This window comes from Lepisma saccharinum, chromosome 6 (assembly GCF_977018435.1).
Source record: "Lepisma saccharinum chromosome 6, izLepSacc3.1, whole genome shotgun sequence".
NCBI lineage: Eukaryota > Metazoa > Arthropoda > Insecta > Zygentoma > Lepismatidae > Lepisma > Lepisma saccharinum.
The window spans coordinates 7,304,468-7,326,752 of NC_139234.1; the positions used below are offsets into that span (position 1 = coordinate 7,304,468).

At 41.0% G+C, this 22,285-nt stretch overlaps 1 protein-coding gene across 2 annotated transcripts in view; it reads right to left on the minus strand.

The window, feature by feature from the left end:
• Nucleotides 1–22,285, minus strand: part of LOC145989215 (uncharacterized) — a 159,572-nt gene that overhangs the window by 52,031 nt on the left and 85,256 nt on the right. For both annotated transcript variants that reach the window (XM_083124521.1, XM_083124522.1), the window contains exon 2: nt 14,856–14,934. The gene's annotated coding sequence lies outside the window, so the exon portion shown is untranslated. The remainder of the gene's footprint in view (nt 1–14,855; nt 14,935–22,285) is intronic.

The following is a 22,285-nucleotide window of genomic DNA, read 5'->3' on the forward strand; positions in this document are numbered from 1 at the left end:
GCAGCCGGAAAGTGTTTCGGGGCGACTAACTTACAATAGCGCCTCCGGGGACAGACAACCAATAATAAAAACTGACAACTTTCTCCTTGCCAGAGGTAAGTAAAAACGATTCTGATTCACAAATCAGAAAAGGACACATTTTCATAATCGTTTCCTCAGTTATCAACTTTCCTCAAATTCATTCATGTTAATACAGTAGAGCGTCGATTATCCGAAGTAATTGGGGGACATGGGTGTTCGGAAAACTGGTTTGTTCGGATAATCGAACTGTACATGTTTATTTGCCAAAAAGAAGTACTGTACAGTAAATTTAGTCATAAAAACAGGCATCTCTTTAAGTATGTATTACAAAGTAACGTACAAAGGCAACTTTAGTAGGAATATATAGTATGTGGTACAGTTTATTAAACAAAAATATGTACATATTACATACGCATTTTGCATGAACAATACACACAGTACACAAAATTAACGTTTAAAAAAATCCTTTATTTTGGTCTGTCTAAGCAAGCCTACACGCTTACGAGCAGCTAAGTCACGTACTTTTTTTCATTACAGATATCTGAAAGTGGTCACTTTCATCTTGGGCTTCAGGGAGAGTAACAGGTGCGAGCGAGTACACAGTTCGGTTAAGCGGTCGTTCGGTTGACCGACGGTCGGATAATCGACGCTCTACTGTATATACTTTATCTTAATAGTTTATCATTTACAATCTGTCTAGATACATAATTTTGTATTATTCATTCATTTGTTTCCTAATTATTATATATATACAATCATCTTTCTTCTCTTCTTATCTCTACAATCTGTTTCCGCCTTCGTCCTACAGCGCGCTGACATCTATTGTCGCTCCCGCGAACTACTTCATCTGGCGACTTGATTGTGTTTGCCGTTCTGGCACGTAACAATCATTAGCAGAAGATGCAAACATTCACGAAAATGAACCATTCAGTTCAGAGCATTCCGAATGATCGATCCGTTCGTTAACAATGATCCGTTCATTGCGAACAGTTCGTTCATGAATGACTCTTCCCCCTCACGGAAGCAAGGAAGAAGAAAACTCCAATCACCGCAAGCACTATTTTTTACTCCCTTTTGCGTACAAATTATATGCAGAATAATTTGCCCTGAGCGACAGACTTCACGAAATTTCTACCTCATTTCATTAGGCTCTTGCTTTAAACAAGTTCCTAAATTGCTCGTAGCTAGCTACGAACTACATTACCCCCTCCCTTTGACAAGGGTGTAAGGAAATTCCCTTGGCGTAAAAGTGGAAGGGGGAGTAGATTGCTTATTCCAGCCATCCCTAGCATGGAGCTTCTACCATCTCCTAAACCACGCTGATAATCTAAGCACAATTAAAACTCCTTGTCTTATGTTATTCTTATAAAATTAGGGCAACATAGCGAGTTGTTAATTAAAACAGCTTATTTAATTCAAACAATCTTGTATCTCTGCCAAGATATAGCCTATTGGTCGAGCATTTAATTTACTTTTCCAAGAACGGGACAAGCAAGGTAAGGAAAGATTCCCGTGCATGTAGCATCGTGCTATGAAGGCACATTTAGAGGATGTTTAGAGTCCCACACATTTTCGATCTAGGCGGTTTTGGAGGTGATGTATTCAGCATCACGCTCCGGTCGCCTTTATCCCCAGGTACTCATTGATTTGAGGCTGGGTGAGCCACAGAGCCGATTTATGCGGCGACAAGGTTGGAGAAACCAACCACCCCGGAAATCGAACCCGGGTCTTCCGCCTGGCAGTCCGACACCCTACCGCCTAGACAACCAGAACACCAAGTACACACAGAACCCAAAACGTGTCAATTGACACATGTATTTTGATTTCAATAACACGTTAACGTGCATGAACTGCAAATGATGTACCTTTTAGTACACATTGGAATGTATTAAAGGGTATTTTTGAGATGAAGTTCCGTGTGATGCACTAAAATGCATCAAATTGGAAGATCAGACAAGATCATTTCGAAGATAACAAACTTTCACTTTTAATGCATCAATTGACACAGCTAAATGTGTAATTTTCTTATCTTCGAAATGATCTTGTCTGATCTTCCAAATTGATGCATTTTAGTGCATCACACGGAACTTCATCTCATAAAAATATCCTTTAACACATTCCAATGTATATTTTGACACACTAAAAGGTGCATCATTTGCAGTTTATGCACGTTAACGTGTTATTGAAATCAAAATACATGTGTCAATTGACACGTTTTGGGTTCTGTGTGTAGTAGAATAATATATCCATCTCTACTATAATGTAGTCACTGGACCCCCCCCCCCCCGATGGCGTAGCGGTAACGTAACAACCTTGTAATCGAAGGGTCCCGTATTCAACCGGCGGTGGAGACATATTTCATAGTGGTTCGTGCAACTGGCCCAAAGAGTGTTAATTTATTTATTTTGTTACTTAATGTTAATTTTTTTATTAACACGTGTAATGTATAATTAATTCCAATTCTGTTATATTTCGCGAAACTATTGTACTCATTTAACATGATATATAATTGAGAGATTCAGGGCACAAGTGGCGTAACTTCACTTTTCGTGGAAACGGAGTTAGTTGTATAATTTAAAACTGTGAAGTATCAACATTTCAGGGTTAGAAGTAAATATCTCCTAAGTTTCAAATTCTTGCTCATAGAGGCACCACTATGCTTGTGCTCCAACAGCTAAACATAGGACTAAGTTATCTAAATATGCCTTTTCATCAAAACTGTCTTGAATGGAGTTACACCACTTGTGCTCTGAACCTCTCAATTACGATCACATTACTTTTAATGGAAAATTAGGCTGTATAAATTCTCATTATAACAAAAGAAAAAGACAAGTGAATGTAGATATGTATGTTAATACACGGAGATTTAGAATATTGGTGTCCAAGTTTTCACTGAATTTATAAAAACGTAACCAGCTATTTGCTACAAGAGAATGATGCGTTGAAAGCTGATCAAAAGAGCTTGCTTCATTCGGATCCTACAATAAACTGTTGGTTCAGTCTAGAGGCCAGCATAGTCTGCATTTTACCTACCCACTGCCCGCTTGCCCGTGAGGACAGGTATACCTGCTAGCCTGCCCACGGCAACGAGTCGACTTGCGTCTTTACCCGGGTTCTTCGTCTTCCAGGCGCTCTGCGCTTACAAGGTAACTGGGCATTCAACAAGACCCGGGCGCCTGCAAAACCTGCTGGAAGGAAACAGCCCTCCGGCAGCGTGTCGCTCCAGGTGTTTCATCACCACGTGGACAGCTTCAGCCAGTGTTGCCTACTTACGTAGCTCGTAAATCCTACGAGCTCTCTCCTCCAAGGAGAATTTATATACTTAGCGATTTCAGTTCAGCGTAAGCAGTTTTTATCTTATTGCCAGGAAATGCACGCAGTATTACAGCTTCATTTATTTAAATGAATGATCGAGCAAACAAAAATCTCCTCACTGAAAACTAATTGCTTTTCATTGCATGGTGCCTTAACCAGGCACGCAGTGGCGCAACCAGAGGGGGTAGGGTGCATTGCTCACAAGCTTGGACGGGAATTAAGTCTAGCGGAAGGGTCAGGGTGGGGTCAAACATTAAAGTACAAGAAAAAACAGACTAGCAGAATTTAAGAGTAGCAGGGCTAAAGGGTACTCAAGATGGAATTAATTTTCATATTTTTCTTGCATTTTCCTTCCAGACGGCCAAGGGCACCTGCAGAGGGGGAATGGAGGGGTAATTGCAACCCCTTGATTTCAAATTTTATGAAAGTAGAAATATATTATAAAATATTATCCAGTCTCATCAAGTTCAATGCCGTAGCAAAGGGGTAGCGGGAGTCGGCCCTGAGCGCCGAACGATCTAAGTGAGAAAAGTTTTAAAACAGAGAATGCTATGGCGGCCCGTGATATTATTTGCTATTAATGTTGGTTTGTTACGAGTTGGATGAATTGATTATGTAATACGTCGCTCCATGTGAAAAGAAAATATTGTAGATGGAAATTTTACATGCCATATGTCTGTACATTCGGAATGCATTTATCATGCACTTTCTTTCTTTCAAAAACTGTTTGTGTGCTTGTTTTCCATTATTAGCTAATGTGGAATTGACGTGTTGAAAAAAAATATTTCTAATCCTCTGTTTCAACACAAATGCGCGTAAGAACCGACTTCTACCCCCTTTTTGCGTGATTTATGAGGATTATAATGCCTTTCATGCTACTTTATTACTATTATTGTGATTGTTCTTGTTGGCACGTTTATCCAAGTACTTGGCCCTACCCCCCAAACGAGGGTAACGGCAATGGCCCTGGCTGGCTACGGCCCTGGTGTTCGCAGTAGAACAGTGTGTTGTTCGACTCGCGACCTCAGCGTCGAACGTGACATGTTTCAGTCCTGTCCTATATCACTATATATACGTATATTGGTTGTTTACGACATATACTTATGGATCCTGTGCCACGGAAAACCTATTTCAATGTGTGTGTGTGTGGGGGGGGGGGGTAGCAACATTCGTAAATCTCATTTCATTGGTGATGTGGCTTACGAAGCTTCGATTTCCCTTTTTTAAGTAGTGAAAATCTATTGCAGTTGGCAACACTGCAGAACGGTGTGGGCCAGGTGCAGTTTCTACTCGAAGCAACTACGTCATGCAGAGGGAGGGGTCTGCAGTTGATGGAAAGAACGAACTGAGACCTACTAGGTATCGTAAGACTGCGGGTACCCGGCGGGTCTACAATGCCTGCCAGGAACGATCTGTGCAGGTGGGCATACAAGCTGCTCAAGCGAGGGTGTTGCGCAGGTTGCATGGCATTTCAGGAGCGATGTCTCGCGAACGGGTCTGCTCCAGGTCTTGTGCAGGCCTTTGGTTCAGTCACGTTTGCCCATCTGAGCCTAAAATGGACTTACAACAAACTTTAGCATAAGGTCAACTGGAAGTCTGTAATTCCACATGAATTAAGGTCCTTGCGTCAGGGTAAAACTGTCACTTTCTATGGAAGAAAAACGTCACATGCTACAGTTGTGAGATGTCGAAAGGGAGGGGGCAAGCTCTGTCACTGTGTTCTGGGGGGGGGGAGAATACACAATAAAATATCCCTAATTCTTTACTGCTTCCACTTGAAAATTTTTCACAATATTTCGGAGAAGGATGTAGCCATATGAAGCTAGCTCCCTCTGCGTACGCCGGTGGATTCCAATTATAATCTCAAAATTTAACGTAGTACTTATAGAAACTATAGCTGTGGCGCTCTTGATTTTATTTATTTTATTTTACTTCGCGTTTTGTGCCTCTTGACTAATTTGCGAAGATGGGGATGAGTGATGAAATGATGAAATTGATGAATGGACGGACATTCACAAACAACCATGCCCGAGTGGGATTCGAACCCGGGACCCTTGGCGTCGCAGCGCGATGTGCTAACCACTCAGCCACAGGGTCCGGCCTGTGGCGCTCTTATATCCGTTTATGGCAATGACCCTCTGTTGCCGCGTTTTCCTACGAAGGAACTCCCGGTCAAACAACCAATTAGACCTAGTGCTTGGGCAAGAAGCGACACCGTTAAAAATCCCTTTCCTCAAAGCAGCCAATAGGGAAACAGAATTTTGTGAAAACAACAGTTCTACGCTGTGATTGCACACCGGTTTCTACGCCGTTCCGGGAATACCACAGATAAGAGTTCTTGTTCGATGCATCCTTCTGACTACAGTACTGAGTCAAACAGTACAAAGCCAACAATCAATAACTGAAACCTCCCATATATCAACAACACTTGAACTAGTAAGATAAACATTGTTTAGATATTTGTTATCTCTAATGACTCATTCGGAAGCTTAGAGTCTAATTTGCTGGAAAATTCTTATCAAACATTATATTACGATATAAATTATATCTTCGTAAGGCAGTTTGATGAATCAGTAACCAATAGTTAATATTTCGTCCACAGTAAACGCACTTGTTCATTAGCGAAATCGAGTAACTTATAAGTAGGGCTCGAAAGTTGAAGATCTATAAATTGCCAAAGAAAGACCTATAAAGAGACCTAAAAACGGAAAAAAGGACGTATAAATTTGATCCAAATTAATTAATAACTGCAGTTTTAATTACATATTTAATGAATAAAGAAAATAAAAAAATTCTGGTGGTATGGAACACACAGTGCGAAAAAACTATATGAGTGAAATGCATCTTCTTTCAGACATTATATATTTTTTAGATTAACATAATTTGAAAAATCATATTTGAAGAATCATATTTGGCCTAACCACACTAGGGTTACAGAAATAGGACTTCCGATCCTATTTCAGTCGTCCAAAAAGGTTTTTCTCTCGTTTCAGGGATGGTTCAAATACAGGGTGTCTCGTAAGTTCGTTTACAACGCTTGGGAGGTGATTGTACGAGTGAAAATAAGGTGGAAAGTTCATGTAACGAAATTCCGGAAACGGCTTTGTTGCCGAGTTATTGACGTTTGAAAACGTGGGAAAATGATTTTCCGAAGTGAATAATGGCAAAACGGGTGGAGAGAAGTCGTCGGTGTTGGGCGGTCCACTAAGAAATTTGGTACGCTCTTGTCAAAAAATCACGCGGCAATGTTGTGCAATGTCGCGCAAGGGATTCCCCAAAGGACGCGAACGAAGATGTTGACGGGAGTGGGGTGGGTGTGCGTTCTGCGTGAGCTGGTATCGACGAAAATAGGCATGTGTTGAATGGCACCAAAAAACAAAGAAAATTTCTTGAGCGAAGGGCACCATGACGTAAAAACGAAAAAAATGAATTGTCATAGGTTGCATACCCTGAAGGGCACACAGTATGCTTAATGGAGATGTGAAGGGAACCTCATCAGAGACGGTTTTCAAAGTGTCCACCATGTACTTCCAAGCAAAGGCGACAACGGCGAATCAAGGATTGTCTAGTGCGACCCAACAATCCCGGCGTTTCTGCTATCGATGCTGCAGCTACATTGATACGGGCAACGAGGCCCTCGGCTGACACGACAGGTGCTTCGTAAACGAAGCGTTTCATCTCTCCCCGGAGGAAGAAATCCAGGGGCGTAATATCAGGCGATCGAGGTGGCCATGACACAGGCCCTTCCCTTCCAATGCACTGGTTGTGGAATACGGTATTGAGCACATGGCGCACATTCCGATCGAAATGTGGGGGTGCACCGTCATGTTGAAACCACAGTCTTTGTCTCATTGCCAAGGGCACGTCCTCTAGTAGTTCAGGCAAAACCTCACTGAGAAATGCTTGATACGTGGGTCCACATAGGCGAACAGGGAGAATGTACGGTCCAATCAAATGGTCATGCAGTATCCCGCACCACACATTCACTGCAAATCTGTGCTGATGATGTGCCACTAGCAGTGTATGTGGATTTTCATGTTCCCACACATGACTGCTTTTACTATTGAACACACCAGTTTTCGTGAAGATAGCCTCATCAGTCCATAGTACCGTATTCTGAAAATTGGGGATAGTTTCAATTTGATGAACAAACCATTGGCAAAAGTCCTCACGTGGGCCAGAGTCCCGAGGTAAAAGATCTTTCACTTTCTTCAATTTGTACGGGTGCATCCCCTCTTCTGCCAGGACTCGCCACACATTCACATGGGAGGTGTTTCGTTCGTGGGCGCGCGCGTACTGGTGCCTGGATGATCCATCACTGCAGTTAGCACATCTTCCACAAATCGTCGTGTTCGCACACTTCGCGGTCGTCCAACTTCTCGACGAGGTGGCAACACTGATCCTGTTTCCCGAAGTCGAGTGTCTACAGTTTGAAATAAGGTGTGGGATGGTAACACCCTATTTGGAAAACGTGCCCCATACAGACGCCTTGCAGCACGGCTATTACCTCCAGCCTCCCCATAAATCAGATGCATGTCCGCCAGCTCTTGGGACGTGTATGCAGGCATCCCTTACATCGGACTACAAGTGTATATGGCCGTTACCACTAGTACACTTCACAGAACACGATGGGCTGTGGCTAAGAATTAACACGTAACACTGCTAGGTCAAATGTTTGCCCAACACTACTGTCCAAGAAACTCACGTCTTTCCATTCAACCGTGAATGTTTAACAACCTGCTGCTGGCACAGCACCTAAAGCACGAATGGCACAGACACGTGCGCTCCTTCATGAGGAAACCTACACTGTTGGCGCCCCTAGCGGGAAATGTGGTACTTAACGTCAGATCACACGGACACCCATCTCCCCTTCAGGGTATGCAACCTATGACAGTTCATTTTTTTCGTTTTTACGTCATGGTGCCCTTCGCTCAGGAAATTTTCTTTGTTTTTTGGTGCCATTCAACACATGCCTATTTTCGTCGATACCAGCTCACGCAGAACGCACACCCACCCCACTCCCGTCAACATCTTCGTTCGCGTCCTTTGGGGAATAACTTGCGCCGACATTGCACAACATTGCCGCGTGATTTTTTGACAAGAACGTACCAAATTTCTTAGTGGACCGCCCAACACCGACGACTTCTCTCCACCCGTTTTGCCATTATTCACTTCGGAAAATCATTTTCCCACGTTTTCAAACGTCAATAACTCGGCAACAAAGCCGTTTCCGGAATTTCGTTACATGAACTTTCCACCTTATTTTCACTCGTACAATCACCTCCCAAGCGTTGTAAACGAACTTACGAAACACCCTGTATATTTCTTTCTTTCTTTTTTTATTTCTTTAGAACAGTAAGGATGTTTAAGATGTGATGAATTGATGATGATTCGAATTTAGAATGGGCAGTAAAAACGTAGTCGAAAGAAGTTGAAGTTGCAAAAGAAAGTCGTTAAGACCTAAAAAAGGCTAAGAAAGGACCAATAAGTCAAAAAACGCCGAAAAAGGCTATAAAGGACAAATAGAACCCACCTTTTTCTGGCCTACAATGACCTAAAATGAACATATATTATGTTGGGCCTCGTCTTCGGACACTAGGGAAAAAACTGGAATTTTCCTTAACTTCCGAGTCCTACTTATCACTATTCTAACTCGAAAACCTTGAATTTAATTCGAAATATTCGATTACATTTTCAGTGCAGATCTTGCGGAAAGAGTTCACAACACGTTCCATGTCCAGACGAACGGCTGAACAGAGAAACTGGGTCATTGTCTATGATTAATAATGGACCGCTCTGCTTTGATGAGTCGGTCATTGCTATCGATTGACCACGGATGAAATTTTCAAAAGCCTCTCGTCTTCCCTTTGCATAAGATGGAAGTCAGCTCGTCGCCTGAATCTTTTAAGTGAGGAAGCTTTAGAAATGAGCTCCCCTTCATAATTTATCGCTCACCAGACACAAAATATGAGAAGACCTTGGACGTAACACCGTGTCCTTATATTCTGAACAGTGAAGGCACTGGTTCTGGATTTAAAATTCCCTCCGGGGGAAACTTTTCATCTGAAATTTCCCTTTCAGAACTAAAAAATCCCTCGGATGGAATCAAAAAGTTCCATTTTCATCCTAATATGTACGTTTTTAATATAACGTCCACTTCCAATCTTGAATTTGGTTTTTCATAATCTAAACCTTTCCCATTTCAACCTAGAAATTTTCCATCTCCTAACAAATAAATTCCCATTAGAGAAATCAAAATTCCCTTTCTGGAAGATAACTTCCCCATTTCCAAACCAAAAATTAAATTCCTCCTTACACAGGTTTTTTGTGAACACATTTCGTTTTGTTCTAAATGTGCAGAATCGCTAGAAACAATTTGAAGGGCCGTTTTTCATTGTAGCGATATGAAAATTCTTTCTATTTGATTTTTAATTATTTAGCGACGCTTTTCTGCCACTCTTTGCTAATCGCGATGAGTGATGATATGATGAAGAGACACTCACAAAGAACACCCATCTCTAGGCCGGGATTCGAACCAGGGGCCACTGGTGTCGTATCACGCTGTGTTAACCACTATGCCACGGAGGTCGGGGAAAATTCTGTTTTGCTTACCCTTTAGTTAGTATTCTTATTCTTTGGCTTTTATTTCCTTCATCTGATATAGATTTCTATTTCCTTCTTTTAGGACATATTTCGTTAATCTCTTGTGAAAACTTCGAGACACTTAATATTTTCCTTATTTAGTGCCTAATCACTTCCCTTAACTGATTGCTTTTCATTTTCTGCATTCATTTACTTTGGTAACCTGCTTGTTTTCTTCTAATTTTTTCACGATCCTTAAAGCTGAATACGTAGCAGACGCTCTGTTGTCCCTTGACAGCGACATAATCAGTAGAAGTGACGTCTCTGCCGACGGGCCACTTAAACAAGACGTATATTATTCAGCCGACAACCTGCGCATCCTATCCTAATTGATCTGTGTGTCAGCGCTCTTCTCCTCAATGCTGCTCCAACGTGAATTTATACAGATGAGTCGATCATCGATAATCGACGAAAGCGAGTAGATGGCGTCACTTGGGAGGACTTGGCTTTCCGTAGAATAATACATACACCGCGTTCGTAAATGATTGATACGAGGATATCTACAAAGCACACGAGAGAGAATTCTAGCATTTCAATTCAAGCTGTTAAAATGAATTCCAAAAGGAACGAAATTTAGCAGTGCCATCTCTTGTCTTTTTATGGCAGAAGAAGTGTAAGCAAGAGTTCGAGTGGTGCCTCTCAGCGCCTCTCAACGTATTATTCCGAAACTTCTTGCGAAGAGCCGTTCCCAGCACACAGTTTTTCCTGCCTTGTTTCCAGGTTCCCTTATATACCCTTGTCTGTGCTATTACTAACAAAATTTATCAGCAGTGATTACTTCAAAATGGTTGCCAGTTTTAATATGTCGGGTACAGTGTTTCACGGAAAGAAACAGTCATGGACGTCCGGAGGGGGAGGGAGGGAGCTAGGTGGACCAAGGACACACTGGAAAATGAATGTCAAACCTACAGTATACATTTCACACGTATAATTTCACTTCAGCCACAGTAAATGATGTTAATTATTATATGGACGTTACAGGAACTCGATAACTAAAATGAGGGACTGTTTTCTCGGGTTAAAATGTTACAATATTTTCAGTCTACTAAGTCACACAACACCAGGAAGTGCCCTATGAGGTTTTTTTTCGGGAGAGCGGGTTGTTTTTAAGTCAAATTTATGCCCAGAAAAGCTAATCGGGACTGGACCTACAGTTTAAAGTGGGATCCGAGCCACTATCTGCCTCGAACTCGGGATCCCTTCATTACAAGGCGATGACGTTAACACTGCGCCATCGGGGAGGCAGAAGTGCCCTATGAGGCAACCTGCATGTATTCTCCTCGACGCTTAATTTTTTTTAGGAACCACTAACTCGCACAGAACCGGACACCAGGCGATAACACACACGGAGAGAGAAAGCATTGAGAGATTATCAGTTCGCTGCTCATTCAGTCAAACCATGATCACGTGCTTTTTCTCGACCAATGGGGCGCCAGGCCATCGGAACAATGGGTTTTGTGTGAAGCGAGATGGATGATTCAATTGAGCGTGTTGCATAAATGGATTCCGTTGACCAGGAACCGATATTTTGTAGTCTGTGCTCTTGTTCCTGGCCCAGATTGGGATCTTGGCGACAGTGAACTGGGTCAGCGCTGATTGAAATTGCAATTTTGCAAATTTCCAACAACACTTGCCAAAATCATGGCTCAATACTGGCAAAGCAGAAATCTTTACTTAACGTTTTTAGTGCTCTTTAACGACTATTTTATAATCTGAGTGTCTACCATAGTGGTATCACAGCCCACTTTAAATGCTTTTCAGCCGCTTAAATCAGGAGCATGCCACTAGCCCATGCGAAGTCGACAAGTAGAAATTTGTAACTGTTCTACTTTTTTAAAAATATTCCCAAGGCCAGAATGAAGAAATAAAAAATATATAAAGCTCTCCCCTGTGCATCGCACTGTACCATGAAAGCGCATAACAGAGTCTGGGGTTACTAACATATCCAATATCGAACGTAGTGGAGATGATGTGATAAAAGTTGCCTAATTGGTGTTGGAACTGAGTGGAGTCCAGAGCTGCGTGGGCATTGATGAATCATCCAGCCCAAGAATCGAACCTGGTTCTCCTATATGGCAGCAGGACTCCTACCGACTGAACCACAATGGCTCTTTGTTAAAATGAATACAAGATTTAATTCATAAATATATTTATATTATCATTAGGATGTCATGAAGTAAAGTGAACATAAAATTCCGTGCACATTTGGAGTAAATTTCGACGTATTAAAAATTGTTTATTGCAATAGTTTGTTATTTCCATAAAAGCACGTGTTAAATTGTAAATTTTCAAAGTATTTTCTAACAAGTAGGGTTATTAAAGGTCCAGAAAATTTAAATAATTTCAATTCCCGTCAAGAAGAGAAAATTAGCAAGTCTCAATTGTCCTAAACCTTTACTTTAGTTTCTTGCTGGTTGAAAAATTATGTCAGGAATTAATAATTTTTTAACACACTGACGGGCCCATCTGTATGTGGATCCATTCCTTGGCGTCACAGAACCAACAGATACGAAAACACATGGTGCGCGTTCTGGTGGCAGATTGAGCAACTACAAGCACGGAGGTTATATTTTTTAAGAAGTGTTTGTCGCTGTTAAGGCGATAACGAATTTTCCACGCGTTCCCGGGGCGAAAATTTGATTTTGTCGCATCCCTTATATTTCTTTTCTGTCGTTATCGTCTTTCAGACTCTTTTCTAGCAAGTAGGAAGGGTGTGAAAAGGGACGTTAGATCAGGGTTGAACCGAATTCGAAGATAAATTTCATGGTGTGCCCAGGACAGTTACATTCATGGTGCGAATGATTATATACCCTTTATAAAACAATGGTCACACTTACAATACCAAGTGCCAAGGTCTTACCGGTAGCGTGGTGGCTAACGTTTCTGCTTTTTTTAAATGTTCCCGGACCAGAATGCCTTTCAGTTCGAACACCTGAGATAACTTGAAAACAGTGGCGGCGATTCGGTGAAAAAACTGGAGAAGTAAGGACAGTTGACTTTCTCTTGGTAGACAAGGTTAGCATTAAGAGACCATAGTGCGGGAGCAATAAGTAAGACCCCCCCGCACAAATGGCCTGCCCTGCTTGAAAAATTCTACCTTTGTCTTTAATGTAGATCATAAAAAGTGTGTGTACAGCAGTCAGCTCACAAGATGATCCCCAAACGAGGGGAGGCGGGGTGCAGGGTTGTAGGGAAGGGCCGGCCCATTTGCAGATTTTAGGGGTAGCAGGAAGTCTTCTGCTGCGGTCAGTGTCCTTGTGGAAGTGCATGGGAGTTGATTTGTGACAGTTACACAGAACACGAAGCGTGTGTTCGCGGCGACAGGTTTTTTTTTCAGTGTCCAGAATAGTTTTGCACTGTCCATTCTGTACGTTATTTTAGTCTGTATTGAAAAACGTTCAACGAGAATATACGGCAACGTCTCGCATCGTTACACCTATTACAGCGAGGCCTGCATGCGTTTCTGACTCAGGATGCACTCCCTCAATTCTAACAGTGGTGTCGTCTGTTGATACGTCACTTCATTTCCGCCAGGGAGCTTCTCCTGAGCGGTCAGCTGTAAACATTTTGGGGTAGAACAGTGAATATTGGGTTGTGCACGAAAGCAAATGTAATTACGTGCAGGATTACCATGGCCAACACGATTTAAAGATTGAATGCTTTGTTACCAGCCAAATACCCTCAATAGACTCTCCTGTCATCTACCCACCTTGCACCGGAGTGCCTTGAGTGTGATCCCGAAACGACGCGAATTCAACGTGTGTGAGAGGAAACGTATTGGAGTGGTAGCTTCGTGGCTCTCTCCCTCGCTGCAGAGGCCTCATTAGCGTCTCCCTTCATTTGCTAAGGACCGTTAATTACTTAATCATTGAAGCGGAAAGCAAGCAGTCTTTCTCTGTGGAACCTGAGACCTTTTGATTACAAGCTCTGGCAAAGAGTTCCCAGCTTCACGCCGTCCACGAAATCAAGACACAAGGAAAATATTTTTGACACTTTGACACTTGACGGCTTGGTTAGTTTAGATTGAATGTACCGTTTCTTACAAGGGCGTACCCAAGGGGGGAAAATGGGGATTTCGCCCTCGAAATAACAAAATTTTGAGAACATATTTGGCATTACAACAATTTATAAAAATATAAGTATTTTGAAAAGTAAGCTATTTCGTTGTGGATAACTCGTGTTCCACATTGTTGTGAAAAACTACCTTTCTAATCTATAACAACCTTCCGGGTGTGCAATAATCAAATGCGATGCCAAAGGAGCAGGCATCATATAACAGCTCCCCAAACGGGCAATAAAACGCCCCCCCCCCCCGTCAATCCTTCCCCCACACAAACAGTGCTAAAGAAAACATTCCGGCACTTTTCATGCGTTGGTTTCTTACAGCTGTTTGTTGAAACTTTTAACAACTTTTCCTGCAATAGGCTATCATGTTCAGCGCCATCTGGCTTCAACCGAAATAAATCCTTGGTACAATGGGATCCATGAGTATTACCGTGCAAGTTGTCCACGACTATTTTCATTAATTTTTCTCTTACATCCTGTGTGTTTTTAAGCGATGGATTTTTATGTATGCTGGTGCATAAGTTGTCAACAGCTCGTTTTGAGTTTCTTGTAATTCTTGAAGCTCTTATTGGGTTAAATAAAGTACATGAACATGGTGATGGACAATTTACACAGTAATACTCATGGATCCCACTGTACGTTTCAAATCAACTGAAACTATTTGCTTAAGACACCGTGTCACCGAAACACCCTTTCTTTTTCTTTAGTAACTAAATAAACAATAATAAACTCCACGTCATTACAAATAGGTTTGATTTTATATACAATGCCTACTTTATTAACACGAAAATAATAATATAACACCAACTTACAGAATTCGATGAATGGACTGTTACCAAACGAAGCGCCGTATCATACTTAGGCAGGGAATTTCGCCTTGGAATGTCATATCTGGAAGACAAAAGAGTTTTGACGTTTGTTAGAATACATTTACAGTGTGAAAGCTAAGAAAGAAACACTGGCGCCGCCAAGCGGATGGTATGAACAAATCAAAATTCATTAATACTGAGCGCATGGTTGTGTTTTTTACTGCTTGTAGAAACTCATGTCTCCATGTGACGTAATTTTTTTCTATCACCCAATACTCTAACACAACCCTTAATACACTTTCCTGTCATCTTACCGTCCTGCACCGAAATAACTCGATCCCACAATGCAAAGTTTACAGAAGTAACGCTTCGAGAGAAGTAAATTTATGTTGCAAAAACTTTCGATAGATTTACACAGATAGAAAGAATTACAGAAACTACTGCGTGTAGTCTTCCTTTTCCGAGACGTTTGAAGTTCAACATAGGGGAATCATCTGACAGACTGGAACTCGAGGTGCGGGTAGACAAAATATCTCGACACTTAGTGCAGTTGTGCCAACTCACAAACTGAAAATATCCCTATGAGCACCGTGATGAATGCAAAGATGTAATACATATCACTGTAATGGCTCACGCACATGCCATTATACTACTAGACGAGGCTATGTCGATTACAGCCACACTTACTCGATACGTTGCTATTCTACAATATATTCCACTGGGCAAGAATGTAGGCCTAGAACATAGAACTATTAGAAACTACCTTCGATCTTATTTCGAGAATTTTACATTTATAACTAGCACGGGCAAAGAATATAAAACTAAAGCTATGTGAATGAAATAGTAACATTTGAAAGATGTTTAAAAACTTGCTGTTCGAAGGCACGTGTGAAACTTGAGAATGGGTTTGTGACGAATCTTAGTGAAATTATTCTGAGGTTGGCTCCACTAGGAGGGGGAAATAATTCCATTTTTGCTTGAAATGTGGGTCTGCGATGACGAAAGCTGTCTTCGGCAGAAATTGCAGCCAACTCGAGCAGAGATTTAAATGAAACGTTACGTACACTGCTGAGAAAATTCGATACTAATCAACTACGAACTGTTATAAACGGACTCCGGGCTGTTTAATAACCCGACGGGAATTTACAATCTGCCCTCAACATGATGACGTAGTGGATCGAGGGTGGCTCCGTTACGCGGAGGAAAGCCGAAACAAAGGAAGTTTTCGAGTTCGTAGCTGTGATGATGTTTAATCAGGACTTCTTGCAAATGGACGAATGAAGGTCTAATGAGATATCCTACCCCGTGCATCGTCCGACATAAGATTAAAGTTCCTTGGGGCGTGGAGGGCGAATTAGGAGCAATTTTGGAAATTAGGGAGGAGGGGGGAGATTAGAATTCACGGACAGAGAGGAAAAGGAATGAACTGGAAGAATAAACAAATCTTTGATGAAGAAAAAAGTTATTGGTCTCCTTGCTTTATTAATCTTGAGATATCTGGTCTACCTGCGATATTAAATATGAAGAAATTTTAGAGAAAAATGCAGGTTCGACCACTACCCGAACCCGGGTCTCTCGACATACAGTTCCATTGCTCTACCAACTGAGCTACCAAGCTCGACCTGGCTTCGCCTGTTTTTCCGTTGTCGCTTTTCTACCTGTGTGGAGTAACACACGAAAACAAAAACGAAAAAAAGTTTTACTTCCAAAGAAACGCCCGAAGTCATTAAGTGGAAAGAACGGTATGCAAAGCCGTTTATAGACAATGAAATCAATTATGATTGATTGATTGATTGATTGATTTAGTTTATTTTAGTTCGCTCTTGTGCCACTTTTGGCTAATTTGCGAAGATGGGTATGAGTGATCATATGATGAAATTGATGAATGGACACTCAAAAACATTAAGGCCGGGATTCGAACCCGGGACCCCTGGCGTCGTAGCACGAAGTAGACCGGAATTGGTGTCAAACCATTTAAGAGAGAAATGAAAGAATATATATTTTGTTCTTCGGGTATTGAGGTTTTATTGAGGTAGGAATTAGACTGACTGGAAGTTAGAGAACTTGTGTTATTGCTAGAGTGGTTAACGTACAGAGATCTAGAACCGATCCCAACCAAAAGGACAAAGATTTCTCTTCTTTTCCATCAGTGAAGAAGCGTGTAATATAGATTTCCAGGGTTTTTGGTGAGAGGACACGCCTCGAATTTGAACTTTTAATCTGTCCTTTCATTCTTCAAATAGATCCTCTATCACAAGAGGTCATATAGATGGATTCTCTAGCGGAAAGAAGGATATCTTCTCGAGAACTACGTCCACAAGAACAAGAAACACACCTAACGTTCAAGAATAGAGTTCTGGCTTATTGCATGTGTGTTTATTTGTGTATTATTTCATCATTCATCCTCATCGTTGCAATCGACCCAACGAGAAACCAAACAAATAACAAAAATACAGAAAACAAGTCAAACCTATCCATACATGTTACCTCATATCGAGAAAATTATCCACAGCAGCAATAAGAGACGTCATTAAGTTCAGATTAAATATATATTTCCATGTACAGGGTGGCTCAATAAGTCACTTAACACCCCCAGTACAACGCCACTGCGGCATGGAATGTGAAAATGGCGATGACCAATCATTGCCTGGCCAAGGGGGAACCACATTGACGCCACCCACACGGTCGGCGGCCATCTTGATGTCGGCCATCTTGAAATCAACTTCAGAATTTTAAATGGGAAGAGGGTCGTGCGACATATCAAAATGGGCTAGAATTTCACGAGAAATGCAATGGTGAAGGTGTTTTGGACGTATCTTTAACCAGTAAAAAGTTATGACTGAATTCTTGTACCAATTTGCTCCTTTTCGAGGTGTTAGAAAAATCCCTTAAAATTTGTTTAGCGCATCGGTAATGCATCGAGATCAAAGTGACGTCTAGGGAGAGACGTTCGCATGCCATTGCACACGATTTTAATCGGATACATCCATGAAGAGCTGCACATTATGAATGGTTGTCGCGAACAATTTACAGTGTGACGCTTCCATTGAATTAAAAGTTCTTCACAGTGACAAGGCTAATGTTTATGTTCATAAGGAAGTTCATAAACAGAATACTCGATGCTTTTTATCTGATAACCCATTTTCGACAGATCAAAGCTGAATGGTTAGTGTTGGTAAGTTAATGGAGTGGCGTGCTGTGTGGAACACGATTGGTTAGTCAATTTTCCATCAACGGAACCTTAAATGCTTAGGGCTACTTGGATTTGTTAAATAAACAGTTTTTTTCATCCTTGCTTATGGAAGAAGGTACTTTTTACAGAGTTTTTCAATAGGGAAGAACACCAGAACACTTATGGGAACGTCATGAAGCAGTTTCTGTCCAAAGTTAGTTATCAGATGACAAGGGTCGCATATTCTGTTCATGAACTTCCTTATGAACATAAACATTAGCCTTGTCACTGTGAAGGACTTTTAATTCAATGGAAGCGTCACACTGTAAATTGTTCGCGGCAACCATTCATAATGCGCAGCTCTTCATGGATGTATCCGATTAAAATCGTGTGCAATGGCATGCGAACGTCTCTCCCTAGACGTCACTTTGATCTCGATGCATTACCGATGCGCTAAACAAATTTTAAGGCATTTTTCTAACACCTCGAAAAGGAGCAAATTGGTACAAGAATTCAGTCATAACTTTTTACTGGTTAAAGATACGTCGAAAAAACCTTCACCATTGCATTTCTCGTGAAATTCTAGCCCATTTTGATATGTCGCACGACCCCCTTCCCATTTAAAATTCTGAAGTTGAATTCAAGATGGCGGACATCAAGATGGCCATGCCGCAGTGGCCTTGTACTGGGGGTGTTAAGTGACTTATTGAGCCACCCTGTAGAATCTTTAACAGAGGAATATTTCCATTACGGTTATAATCAGAACTGAATCTTACCCTCTATTACTTGAAAATGAACTTCGTGTTGTCTCGTTTGGAAAATTGATTATCACTTTACACTACCGCGCGGGCAACTTGGTGTTTGGTTCCAGCAGAAGGCAATATTTCCTTTTCCGTCTAATTGTATCCCAGGTAATACGAAGAAAATGTGCATACCTTATCACTGGATGTTTTTACAAAACTTTTTAATGCAACCTTACTTGACATTCTTTCCTGCTTGTCGGTGCTAATATTAAAGCAAGAACATCATTTCTAGTGACAACTCTTTGCCACTGACAGTGCCTGTCTATTCTCTCAAACTTACCCCATCTTTCTTCCACGTTTCACATCAAAGGCTTGCGTTTTCCTTCTTCAACATGAAAGTGGTCATGCTATCTACGGCACGGAACTTCGATACTTTCGCTCGCATGTTCACAGCTACACGAATTCTTCCTTTTCCGACATATCGCATGGAACATAGATACTTAACTTCTTTGAATGTGATATCGATATTATAGACAATACCAGAAAACGCAACTACATATTGAAGTTAGTGTTATACGCTATCAATAGCGTAATATGGCCAAACTCTACAACAGTTATTGATTCTTCCTAGACCTGTCGTTGATTATACTCGTAGTTCTACCGAGTCAAGGCTGACGTTTTCGAATTTATGCTTTTTGTTTGAAGATTTTACTTTTCACACTTTTCGTGCAAAGTTATCATGATAACTCTTAAGTCACAATGGTAGTTTTTTTATGTTTTGGTCATATTCCGTATTTTCGTATGCAGCCCTTTTCAAAGTCATTTTCATTGGGAGGTCCTTTTGTATATGGAGGCCCGGGACTGCAGGCCCCCTCCTAAATTCGAGACTAGATATGGATGGCAACTATGCAATCTATTAGTTAAGTATATCATTTGAAGTTGCAAATATCCAAACAATTCACATCTAAATGATGAATATTAGAATATTAGAGCTATATATCCCTCTCAGGTAACTTAATAATTGCAATCTTGTGTCGTAATCTTCAAAATAATTGAAAGAGGAGGAAATACAAACATATACTCACCATCGTGTATCATCCGACTTAGAAGCTTTCAGCTTCAGCTAACCCAAATTAAAAGGTCTCCGTTTCCGGTCTGGTAACTAGTGATCTTAGCTTCGTCTCTTAGAAAATTGATCGTCTTCTGTTTTTCTTATAATATGAAGGAAGGAGGAAGTTTGAGTTCTTTTGTTCGCAATGACATAAAGTTGCAGAAGTTACTCAGTTTAAAAAGGTTTACAGTTACTTTCTGTTGGAAATTTTCTTCTAAACAAATTACACATAGAATTACGTGTGTGTGTGGGGGGGGGGGGGGTGAAAACTAGAATGCAGGGTAGGATTTGAAGGGGGATGAGGATTTCGAACCATCCCACCCCTGGTTATGAGTGACACATTCCAACATGGGATAATTATTTCGCATGCAATTGATATGTAGTAAATTACATATATGATTAAATATAGCATAGTAATTGAGTTCCAGTTCAGTTCATTTTTGAGCCTCATAACTACATACAATAATACACATAATATCGTGAAGTAATTTATGTCAGATGTGAACAATATCCAATCTGTTTTAGATGCCATACATCGGTTATTAGGAGCCATACGGCTTTTGTGTATCTTAAAAAAAAAAATCAAAAAAAAAATCTGGGGAGCTCTGGAAAACATCTAAGCTTATTAAGATGGCAACCCCACTACGTTCATCCCACCTCTTGTTGAAATAAGAAATAGCACCTTGTCTGTGTACTTTATGCACGTCTCTGGTATATACTATAAGTTTTCATATTATTGATTGATTTGTTGTTTTAAGTCTACTTTATGCACAGGAAAGCTAATCGGGACTGGACCTACAGTTTAAAGTGGTATCCGAACCACTGTGCCATGTGCCTTCACCGAGTATCGAACCCTGGACCCCTTGATTACAAGGCGACGACGTTACAACTACGCCATCGGGGAGGCCCCCGTTCTCATATTATATTAATATTATTACAACAATAAAATAAGATGGAACAAAATAGTGAGGTATTCAACTGAAATTAGAAATGCCGAATTGCAATAAAACGTACGCAACGAATCCTAGCTTCCTTGTTTTCGGCGATTCCCTGAAAATACTTTCACCTTAGCATCCAGAGAGGGCACAAGCAGTTGCCCCCCACGTTACAAAATTTCAAGTAAATTGTCGCAAAGTAAAAATAACTTAATAGCGTCACTTCTATTGCAAAAAAAGTAACTTACAGTTACTTTAATTTAAAAGTAGATAGTTGCAGTTAGAATTCCTAAAAAAAGTAACTGCTTTTGTAATTGCCTCACATGTAATTAGTTACCAGGAGTCCCGGGTTCGAATCTCGGTCTGGGAATGGGTGTTTCTTGACAGTGTCCCTTCATCATATCACTACTCATCCCCAACGTCGCGATTATCCAAAAATGGCAGCAAAACGTCGTAAAATAAGACTGGAGCAAGTAACGAGTGTTATGTACAGCGAGATCCACGAGTATTACCGTGCAAATTATCCATCAATCATGTTCGTGCACTTTATTTGACCCAATAACAGCTTCAAGAATTAAAAGAAAACTCAAAACAAGCTGTTGACAACTTCTGCACCAGCATACATAAAAATCCATCGCTTAAAAACACACAGGATGCAAGAGAAAAATTAATGAAAGTAGTCATGGACAATTTGCACGGTAATACTCATGGTTCCCACTGTATGATAAATACAGACAGCTGGGAATTTCTTTTGAGTGCATATCGTGATTATCCAAGATAGAATCCCCAATTCGAATCCTGAGCACATTTTAAGATCATCTCAAAGACAAACTTAAGCGTCTACAAGTGCGAATAAGTCAACATCACCGAGTTTGCATTGCAATTAGGGTATTTGCTTTGCTGATCAGGAGACCAGATGGAAGCTTTATACCGACTGCTGGGAGTCGAAGGGAAGTACAATCTTAATTACCCGTAATTCCCAGTCATTTTCTGCTTGGTTGTTCGTAGCTGAAAGCATGCTGGAAGATAATCAGCGCAGAATCCTTTGTTCGCATTCGATATTCTAATCAAAGATAATCAAGATTAAGAAAAGTGAAAAGCGCCATGAATAAATAAAGAAATTGCAAAAAACAATTCAGATTCCATTGGTACACATATATACATCTAAAGAGCACACATCCGCGCAGAAATGCCACGGTTATCCTGTTTATACGCAGTCCGCTACACACCAAAGCCGCGCGGGAAGCATGCATATGCAGGATATCGTGTAGAATTGGTTCATAAGCGGTCTCTGCGCAGCACAGAGCGCCCTTTCAATTTCATTGTGGAGCAGGTGGCTGTATTAACAGGATAGACAGTTTAACTAATGGTTACATATTTCTCCAATCTAGTGCAGACAATTCGTTCTACCTCGCTCATATAATGCCGTCAATACTTCACGTATCAATTTTTAAAAGATCCACCTTATGTAT